Source organism: Apium graveolens, chromosome 5, assembly GCF_009905375.1.
Source record: "Apium graveolens cultivar Ventura chromosome 5, ASM990537v1, whole genome shotgun sequence".
Classification (NCBI taxonomy): domain Eukaryota; kingdom Viridiplantae; phylum Streptophyta; class Magnoliopsida; order Apiales; family Apiaceae; genus Apium; species Apium graveolens.
The window spans coordinates 56,370,804-56,381,134 of record NC_133651.1 but is presented as its reverse complement, the minus strand read 5'-3'; the positions used below and the strand labels follow the sequence as shown (position 1 = coordinate 56,381,134).

At 35.1% G+C, this 10,331-nt stretch overlaps 1 long non-coding RNA gene across 4 annotated transcripts; it reads right to left on the bottom strand.

Annotated features, from left to right (window-relative positions):
• Nucleotides 1-305: 305 nt before the first annotated feature.
• On the bottom strand, nucleotides 306-1,701 carry LOC141662059 (uncharacterized). Of its 4 annotated transcripts, none has more exons than XR_012550233.1 (3): nucleotides 1,645-1,701; nucleotides 821-1,428; nucleotides 306-544 (listed from the first exon to the last, which is right to left on the bottom strand). It is a non-coding gene; the product is annotated as an uncharacterized LOC141662059 (long non-coding RNA). The 4 variants fall into 4 exon arrangements; XR_012550236.1 differs by having other exon boundaries at nucleotides 1,665-1,684; XR_012550234.1 differs by having other exon boundaries at nucleotides 1,535-1,660.
• Between the last annotated feature and the right edge of the window lie 8,630 nt (nucleotides 1,702-10,331).

Here is a 10,331-nt window from a genome sequence, read left to right as displayed (position 1 = left end):
TTAATATTTAAAAGAAAAATATTTTGCATTTTTTTAACGTGCAACATTTTTATTCATATTAAATAAGTATACAATAATGTGAAAATAGTAATATATGCATTAATATATTTAGGTACTTACTGATTTTCCAGACTTACTTTTAAAATTTTTAAGATTGTAATGGAGTCCAAATTTTTATTGAAGTTCACATGAGGAACATTTTTATACCAAAAAAATACAGTACTTCTCTAGGTCAAAAAATTCGAGAGTTTTGGAACTTGAAATTTTGTTCTGCACGCTAAGTAATTTAAACATACTCGGAAATAACTTCTCTATGAGTTTCATCAAAAACTTTAGTATCCTGATATACATTTTACTCAATGTCAACTATATAATAACAAAGAATTATATACAATTATCAGCAGGACCATTTATGATTTGTCACAATTGTCTTCCTCAACTCATTCCTATTTATGTCCTTAAGCTTAACTGTCGATGTCATCTCATGTTGGCCCTTCGTTTTAATGCTGCAAAAACCATGCTTTTTCAGAAAGACCTGGTCAGCCTGAATTCCAGCATAACATTAACATATGGGATCGTAAATTTGGTTCTAATATTATAATATCAATACAACTGAACTTAAATCAGGATTCAATAGTTTTTTAAGAAAATCACCTTCTCATATAATAACAATGATCTATCAACTAATATGATTTTACATGTAAATGTGTTCAAAATAACATACCATCAAGTTGTACATTAGAATGCAGGTTTTAACTTTTTTATTTGCCTTCCAATTTATAACTTAGATCATGAAGTTCTGCACCAACTACATCATTACCTTTTGATCTAAGCATTTTGGTGTATTCATATTATCTTCTGGTTGATCCTCAAGTCCTTCAGCAATCCATGCACCAAATTAATTATTAATTTGAATTCTGAAAATAAATAGCGACCATTAAAGATAATAATATGTATGTTTGTTTAAAATTTATCATGTCTCATTACAAATTTAAATATGAAGCTAATAATTTGAAGCATAGATACTAAAACTAAAACAGAGAATATTTATGATTATGAAGGAATTTAACCACAAACTAATGAAATACTAATCGTGGGAACATGATTTGTTTCCTTTTCTTCAATGAAATAAGGTGACATACCTTGGCAACTTCTTTTATTTTGTTAGCAGCTTTAGGCCAAGATCAAGTAGCACATGTCTAAATAAAAAAATGATATCCAAAGCAAAGAATTTTAAAGAAACCTTCATTCAGATCAAACTTGTAGCTGCTAATTAGCACCATATATGCGAGAAAGATTAGTATAAAATATATATATCCAGAGTGCCACCCCTTCGAGAAAGTTATGTCAGAAACTTCATCAACTGATCTTCAAGAAGTTGCACAAGCAACCTTTCTTGAGAAACAACCATAATCCTGGCATTAGTTCCTGCTACAAATATTAAATCAGTTAGTAAAGTCTCTTGAAGAGGCATAGGGTGGATTAAGCGGAGCCTGGAGGCCAATCATGCAGTTATACATTGGATTTAACTCACCTTAATAAATTGAAATCAACTATTTCCCCTAACCAAAAATTAATTGACCATGATACAATAAAGTTTAGAAATAATTATATTTTAACTGCCAAACAAAGTTCTTATATAACCTGGGGATTCTATGTAGCACCTTTTCATCTTTAATCTTCTTCTGCCATCATTTTTTTTTGCAAAATACAAATAAAAAACTGAAAAATTCTTACCATTATTTAGAAACTACCAAGTATAGACTGGTTGGCCAAGACGACCTCCGAAATAGTGCTATTTTTGTAATAGTTTGATGATCAATGATCAATATTCATCTAAGGTTTAAAAATAAAACATTACAAATTAAAAATCAAATTATTAGATGGAAAAGGAATCAAACTTCTTCTTCATAAGCTGTGAACTTCAGTGTTGGTTTCTCTTCTTGCTTGGGTGCGACATCTTTCAACTCATCAGCCCCGTCATCCTGGACAACCAACATAAATCAGTATATTTGCACCAGAGCCTGAAGTTATGCATAATTCATATTATAGATCTTGGTCAAATACATACTTGCATATCAGAAGTCCATAGGATCAGATTGCCTCGAAGAAGCTACATAATAAGAATGTTACCCGTGTATAAAGACTCTCCCGCAGTATCAAGCTCTGCAAAAGTTTCATCGAAAGCTTTAAATATTGCAAGTACCTGTAACAATTTATCAAAAATTTAAATAAAGCCTAATGTGTTCATCTACAAAAACTGGTGGAAAAACCTGTTCTGCAGGATGCATGCTTGATCAGGAAAATTTAGAATCTCATAATAAATATCAAACAAAATATTTAAAAAGAACAAAAGTTCCATGACCACCTTTACAATATCGAGAAGAATAGATACTTAAGTCATAAACATTAAACACAACATTTAAAAGAACGACATTAACTCACCGGATCCAGTCATGAACAATATTGCTGCAATTGAGTTCAAACACTCATGAAAAATAATATAATGTAAAACAAAAATGAATAAATTTGTAACATATCAATATTGTATCTAGTAAATATAAAATTTAAGAATCAAAGCTACAAAACACAGAGAATCAATATGAGAAAAAAGATAATAAAAACAAAATCTTCTCATACAAGGATCATACAAAAGATAATAAAAATTAATCTTACAAATTGAAACGTCGAAGATAACCGTAATCTTGACAGGAAAGCTCTTTTGACATCCACTTTCATTGATCTTTAAAGAATCAACACACACAAATTGTCAAATACTGATTTGAAAAATATAACAAACATATATTAGATATGAATAAAATATGTACAAACATATAGTACTAAATTGCAGGAAGAGGAAGAAAAATTAAAACAAATAGAGAAAAATGAGATGTTTGAGATTTAAAAATTAAACAGTTGGTGTACATACCTTGATTTGTGATTCTATAACCACCATTGTAGAATTAATCAATCCATCGTCATCTTCTGTCTAAACCAAAACTAATATAGGTAAATAATAATAGTACAAACATATTAAATCTATACAAATAACAATACTAAAATTACAAAAAGAAAGAAGTGAAGAGACGCATAAAAAAGGAGAAATATGATTTACTAACCTGTTTGTTCGTTGTGTTGCATTAGCATATGAAACCCAATTAAAATCCGCATGTGACCTGCAAAAAGAAAGAGAAAAAATGAGAATCTAAGATTTGAAATTTGAGAGAAAAAGAGTAATTGACGTGTATATATCAATCTAATTTAACTGAATTTACAAATCAAGAAAGTGTGAATTCTAAGATTTTGTCATCGTCGGACTATCAAGTTATGAGTTTGAGATTTAATGGTGATCCATGGTGAAATCTCTGGTCAATCGAGAGAGAGATGAAGAGAGAAGGAGATAGAGAAAGAGAGAGATGTAACAAACTGGAGACAATTATGCATGATTTGATTTTTTTAATTATTTTCCATAAATAGATTGATTTTGAAATTCAAAAGTAGCCAAATATTAATTAAGATGGGTCAATTGAAATTAATTGGATAATCCATGGATATAGCAAATTATATAGGATTTGGGTCATGGGTAAATTTATTTACCCATGGGTAAATTAGGGAGTAGTCATTAAGATATATAGATTCAGTTATAGCCACAATAGTAAATATAAGTATACATGGTGAATACACAATCCCGACCTTTTCATTGCTATCACAACTCGATTATATACAAGAATACAAGTCTGGGATAATAATGTCGGTCTATTTTTCAATATACAGCTTATGTGTAGAATGTTCAATAAAAGACATCAAATATTTAAGTTTTTAATTTATGAATATTATACTTATTAAATATTATATATTTTTTAGAATAATTGATCATTGCATGATATAAGTTGAAAACATTTTTAATATTAGTGGTTCATATTTGACTCGGATCCTATAGATCACAATTACCGGTCAGATTAAGAAAAATATGATACTGACTTAGTATCTAGTTTTATATATTGGACTTGCTCTTATTATGTATACTAAAGGCAAAAATGCAAGTTTAAGTATAGTTTTAATTAAGGTCGTAAAAATCAAAAATTATTTTGACTCGATTTCATTTCAAAAAAATAAATACTCGGAATTCGGATAATACTCGGATAACTAATTGGGTATCATTTTTATATTATTTTTTTCTATCATATATAATTATATACTAATAAAAAGTAAAATTATCTAATGATACTAATAGATTAATAACAAACTCGAAATAATAAAGTTCAAATATGCATTGCTTGTTTGATAATTTTAGACAAAAAAAGTAAATATAAGTTTCAATAGTAAACCTCGTATCATTTCAAATAATTGTCTATATTTTAACAAAAAGTTAAAACATATATAATTTCATATTTTTATTTTTTTGGGGATTATTTTAAAATAAAATGATAGAAATTAGAAAATTTAAAATCGGGTTTGTCCGCGATTACTCGTAGTCAACCCGAGTTTTGACCGTTTTTTTGTTATTATTTTAATACCCGATTACTCGAAATTCAAATCGGATGAGAGATTAAAAATGAGTATTCGAACCTGTTATGGATAAAAAACTAAGGTTATTATTTGCTGTATTTATTACTAAGATTCGGGAGCTCAAGGCCTTTAATGGCTGCTCTCGTGTATCGTAGCTTAATTATGCCTTTACGAGATGCCTACGTATCTCTGTGAATTAGAGAATCAAGCCAAAAAACGTAGTTCTGATTTGTGGGGTGAGGCCCCTTATATAGATGTTGGGAGTCCTTGAATTGGACTTGGTATAGGAGACTTGGTGGGCAAGTCTCATAATTAGAATGGACTTTGGAGTCCTAGATAGTAGGAAACTGATTCCTTATCCTTTTAGGTCCCCTTGAGGCTAATCTCTAAGGATTTATATCCTTATCGGGACTCTTCTCAACATCTGATTTTTCCCTTATTAATTAATTACGAAATTAATTAATAATCAGGGCTTTTGGGTCTTTTTTATTCCATCAGGTCTGATCTGGTCTGAGTATCATATATCTTTTTATCGGGCCTAGCAGTCCACAGCTTGTACAATTAATGCAGTATTTAATTATACAATCATAATTTATTTATCCCTATCATTTACCCCCCAACTTTTGAGAAACATTGATTAGGTTTCGCAGAAGTTAAGTCTATCCGTTCCCTTACAGGGTTTCATTTTTCCGTAAAGTGTGGAGCGACCTACACATTTACAATGAATTTTCCTTTTATTCAGGAATTATCTTAATTTCCAGGAATTTTTCCCTTATTTCCGGGATTTTTCCCTAATTTTCTGGATTTTTCCCTAATTTTCTGGGATTTTCCCTAATTTTCTGGGATTTTTTCCTAATTTTCTGGGATTTTCCCTAATTTTCTGGGATTTTTCCCTAATTTTTCTGGGATTTTCCCTAATTTTCTGGGATTTTTCCCTAATTTTCTGGGATTTTTCAGATTTCCAGCCCTTTTTCGACCAGGATCCTAGTCGAAATTTCGACCTGGATCCTAGTCGAAAATAGGGGTCAGCCTTGTCATCCTGGTCGAAGGATTTCGACTAGGATTCACGACCTGGATTTCGACCAGGATCCTAGTCGAAATTTCGACCTGGATCTAGGTCGTCAATTCCCCACTTTTAGCTTCTGATCTTGAGCCCATCGACTAGGATTTCGACCAGGATCCTAGTCGAAATTTCGACCTGAATCCTGGTCGAAAATTCTTTGGTTTTCTTGATTCCTGGTCGAAGGATTTCGACTAGGATCCCCGACCAGGATCCTAGTCGAAATTCGACCTGGGTTTTTAATCTTTATTTCTGAAAGATGCTTGGCTAACTCGACCTCATTCCTGGTCGAAATTTCGATTTCAATTTAATCCTATTTTTTCCGTTGTTTTCGTGAGCCTAGTCGAAAAATTTCGGGCAGGGATCACGACCTGGATTTCGACCTGAATCCTGGTCTTTTTTGCCCGTTATTTACGGGTTCCTGCTCGAAAGTTTTCGAGTAGGATTCACGACCTGGATTTCGACCTGAATTCTGGTCTTTATTACCCGTTATTTTCGGGTGTCTGCTCGAAAGATTTCGGGCAGGATTCACGACCTGGATCTCGACCTGGATTCTGGTCTTTTTCTAGCCTTCTCCATTGGTCCTTACATCTTTTAGGGCTAAAATTGAATTTTCCAAATCCTAATTGGATTTGGGCCTGGCTTTTTCTATTGGGCTTTTCAAATATTACTGGGCCTCTTTATTGGGCTTTTCAAATATTACTGGGCCTCTTTATTGGGCTTTACCAAATATTACTGGGCTTAATACACCCTGTTTAGAATGCTCTAGAATTCCTAGGAATATTCTGGAATATTCCTTTTTCTGGGCCTTTTCTTATGGGCCTTTGTTCTCAATGGGCTTTTCGTCCCTTCAACTTCCTTTTCCTCTTATATAAAGGAATGAGGAAAGGCTATTACTCCTCACTTTCTCATTTCTTAGTTTTCTTCTTTATCTTCCTGCTAAGATTCTCAGAGCAATAACAGCAAGTCGGAGCTCAAAGCCTTTTTCAGGAGCGCTTCTTCAGGTTAGATTCCTCCCTTTGCTTTTCGTGTCTATTTTTCCATTGTGTGCCATTTTAAGATAGCCTATTTACGTGCCCCTTACTTTTTTCAGATGGCTGACAAAAGAATGACTCGCTTGGCCAAGATGAACGTGGCTAGAAAGTCCAACGATTTTCCTATTCGATCGAGGTATACTTCCTTAATCGACATGATCAACACTCGAGGGGACGAGTACCCGTCTGATGCGCATCTGGACGCGCACGATCATATCAGCGCCTTACGGGATCCCAAGGAGCTGGAAAAGTTGAGCAGCTGCTTCAGAATCAAGGAACCTTTTAAGCTGGTTCTTGCAGGTCCAGCCGACAGGGCCTGTCAGTGGAAGAAGGACGCGCTATGCGTCTATAGGGATACTCTAAGGGCAGGTATTAGACTCCCTTTTCATCCATTCATTCCTTTGCTACTGGCTGATGTGGGCATCAGCCCTTGCCAACTTCCCCCTAATTCCTGGAGGTTGATTTTGTGCTATCTATCGCAATGTGCCAAGCACAACGTCCCCACATCTGTTGCTGTCTTCAGGAAGATTTTTCAGTTCAAAAATAGCCCTGATAAAAGTCCGGGTTGGGTTTCTATCAACCAGCGCCCCACTATCCCCCATATCGTGAATGGGAAGTCCATCCCTGACAACAACTTGGGGTGGAAGAAAGATTTTTTGTTTGTTATTAGGGAAGGTGGAGATTGGGGCTCCCTGTTTCGATCATCCTTTGGGCTGGCCGTGGACGGGAGCCCAAATGACATAACTTTGTCTGAGGAGGAGGCTAGAGGTTTCAACCTCCTTACGCAAGACAACGGTACTTCCCATTCTTGGGACCTTATCCGGGAGACCGTCCTGGTAGAACGCGGCCTTTCGCCCATTCATAAGAAAAGTAAGTTCCCTTTCTTACCTCCTTTATTTCCTGCACTTTTATTTCATTGGTTTTCAACTGACTTTGTTTGTTGCAGTGGCTGAGAAGATTGAGGAGGCTACTAAGCCTAAGGACCTGGAGACAACCAGGATGAAGAGGGCTGGGAAGGTCTTTAAAGACCCTCGACTTGGTGATCGCTTCCCTGAGTTCCTCCTTCAGGCAATGGAGCCAAGCGAGGAAGGCCCCAGCCAAGTTTTGCGCACCAAGCAGAGGCCAGGGGCCTATTTTCAACCTGCTTGGGGGATCCGGGGCAAGGACTCAATTGTGGGCAGCACGGCGCTGTCCAAGGAATGGTCTAAGCATTCCATCTCCCCGGTGGATTATCAAGATTTTGTCCTTCAATAGGACTTAGAGGGGAATGAGCTATTTGGAGCCCAGGCTCTGGCGACGGTACGTCCTTTACTTATGCCCTTCGTACTTATCTTTCCATGTTTCTTTTCTAAACTTTCGCTGTTTCTCTTACAGGCTAAAGCCCATTTCCAAGGGGCAATTCACCAAGCTAAGGCTTGGAAGGTTGGCCTGGAAGATGCCAACAAGAAGTTGGAGGAGGCCAACCAAAAAATAGAGGCCCTTGAAGCTCAACTGGCCTCTTCCACTTCTGACCTGGAGACGGCCCAGGCCGAAAATGTCATTCTGAAGGCGCAGAAGGACAAAGCCTTTGATGGCTGGATGGACACCCAAGAATTCAAGGACTTGATGGTGGAGCATGATGCCCTTCTTCACCCAGTTAGCTATAAAGAGGGCTGGGATGCTGCTGTGGAGGCCATCCAGGATGAGTTTCCAGAGGTCCTTGAGCAGTCCCCCTTTCCTTGCCCTGTGCGAGTTCCAAAGCTTGGAGGTGTTACTGAGAAGCTTGCTGTTATGATCAAGGACGGAGAGGAGGAAGATTCTTCCGAAGAGGAGTTTGAGCCTGTCGCTAAGAAGGCCAGGGTGGAAGAGCCTCCAAAAGCAGCGCCTCAACAGCCAGCATCTCCTGCAGAGGGAACTTCTACAGGGACTTCGGAGGGGACAACCGAGACATCCGAAGGAACGACTGAGACTTCCGAGGAGACTTCGGATAGTGGTTCTGAGGAATCTCATCCTTCCAAGGCCTAACTTTTTGTATATCTTCTTTTTGAACTTTATTCATATCTAAACTTGTTACCCTTCGGGGTTATATTTTATATGTTACTTTTCTTGCCTCTTTCTGTTTTAACTTTACAATCTTAATACGCATTTGAACTTTAAACATCCTTAGATAGAAATAATTTCAAACTCTTTAATATGAAGTGTAAAATTCGTAATTTTATTTTTAATTTATTTATTAGAAATTAGATATTAATTTGTCTAGATAAATATTTTAAAATTAGAATATTCTGAAAACATTTTGTGCAAGGTAGTTGATTTGTGAAAAGATTTGTTATTTGTGGAAATAAGTGTAAGAATAATTTAGAAAATCGAAATTTTTTTTAGTTTAGGTAATTGTGTGTATCAAATATTTTATTTATGGAATTTACTTGGAGAGGTTGTAAATCTTTAGGAGGAAATATTATTATTTCCTAGTTGAGATATAGGGTTTTGTATCGTTATAAATACACCATATTCGTATTCCTTGTTTTTATCATTAAAATTCGTAGGACTTTCTCAGCAAAAATCAGCTGTCTTGTAAAATTCGTAGAAAATTCATCGTAAGTCAGAATTCAGTGATTCTGGACTTTTCAGAAAGGTCTTTTCGTTATCTTCAGCTTTCGTGTTTCGTGTTTTTCAAGAAAATATCATTTAGAGGGTCAAAAAGAGTAAATTCAGATCTGGTCAGGCTTTGAGGTAAGTACCTTTTGACTTACTTTTAAATTTCCGAAAAGATATTTCAGTTCTGTTTTTAATTTCATATAAGATATAAAAACTTTGATTTCGAAATTATAAGATATAAGTATTTGTGAATTTTAGAACCCAGTCTCTACGTTTTCGAACCGTTCGTAATTTACGCTATAGTTCCGGAACTAGCCTTAGATACCCTTAGTAGGCGCACAAGTGTGCAACTTTAGATACCTGTTAAGGGCGCGTAATTATTGAACTTTAGATGCCGACCACTGGCAAAGTGTGGTATAAAGAATAAGAATAAGAATTAGATGCCGGCTACTGGCAAAGTGTGGCCGTAGATCAAGACTGTGGTATTTATAAGAATTATCGTTTCGTTCTGTTTTATTCTGCTCAGATCTGTTATAAAATCTGTACTGTTATAAATTCTGCTCTGTTCTGTTTTAAATTCTGAATTTTAAAATATAAAACTTTGGGTTGGATTTATTTTAGAAAATGTTTTACAAAATTATTATTGTTTTAAGAAAAATCGTTTTATCAAAACACCCATTGTTTTTCTGTTTAAAAGTTAGTCAATTTGTACTTGCTGAGCTGTGTAGCTCACCCCTTTTAACATTTCAGGTTCGGAATTTGGAGCATATTAAGATTAAGGAATGAGAACTATGTGGAGATCTGTGCTGCTTCGTTTGTGCTATTTGAATTAGAATAAAGATTTTGTTTTTAGAGAATAAATTTAATTATCTGTTAGACAATTATTATCGGATTTGTGGAGCTGCGTCTCTATTTTTATGATTTTGATTATTGAGTTTGACCGCTGCTTTGAATTTCGTGATCTATTAGAATTATCGAGTAATAATATATTTTATTTTTAGTTTTCGATTTAGAATTTAATAGTCCGGAAGTGCGGGTTGTTACAGTTGGTATCAGAGCAGGCTGTCCTTCGGAGTGTATTAGGTATGGGACTAGTACATTCCCTAGGATGCGATCCTTTAGACTATCGTATAGGTCTTAGAAAATTATTT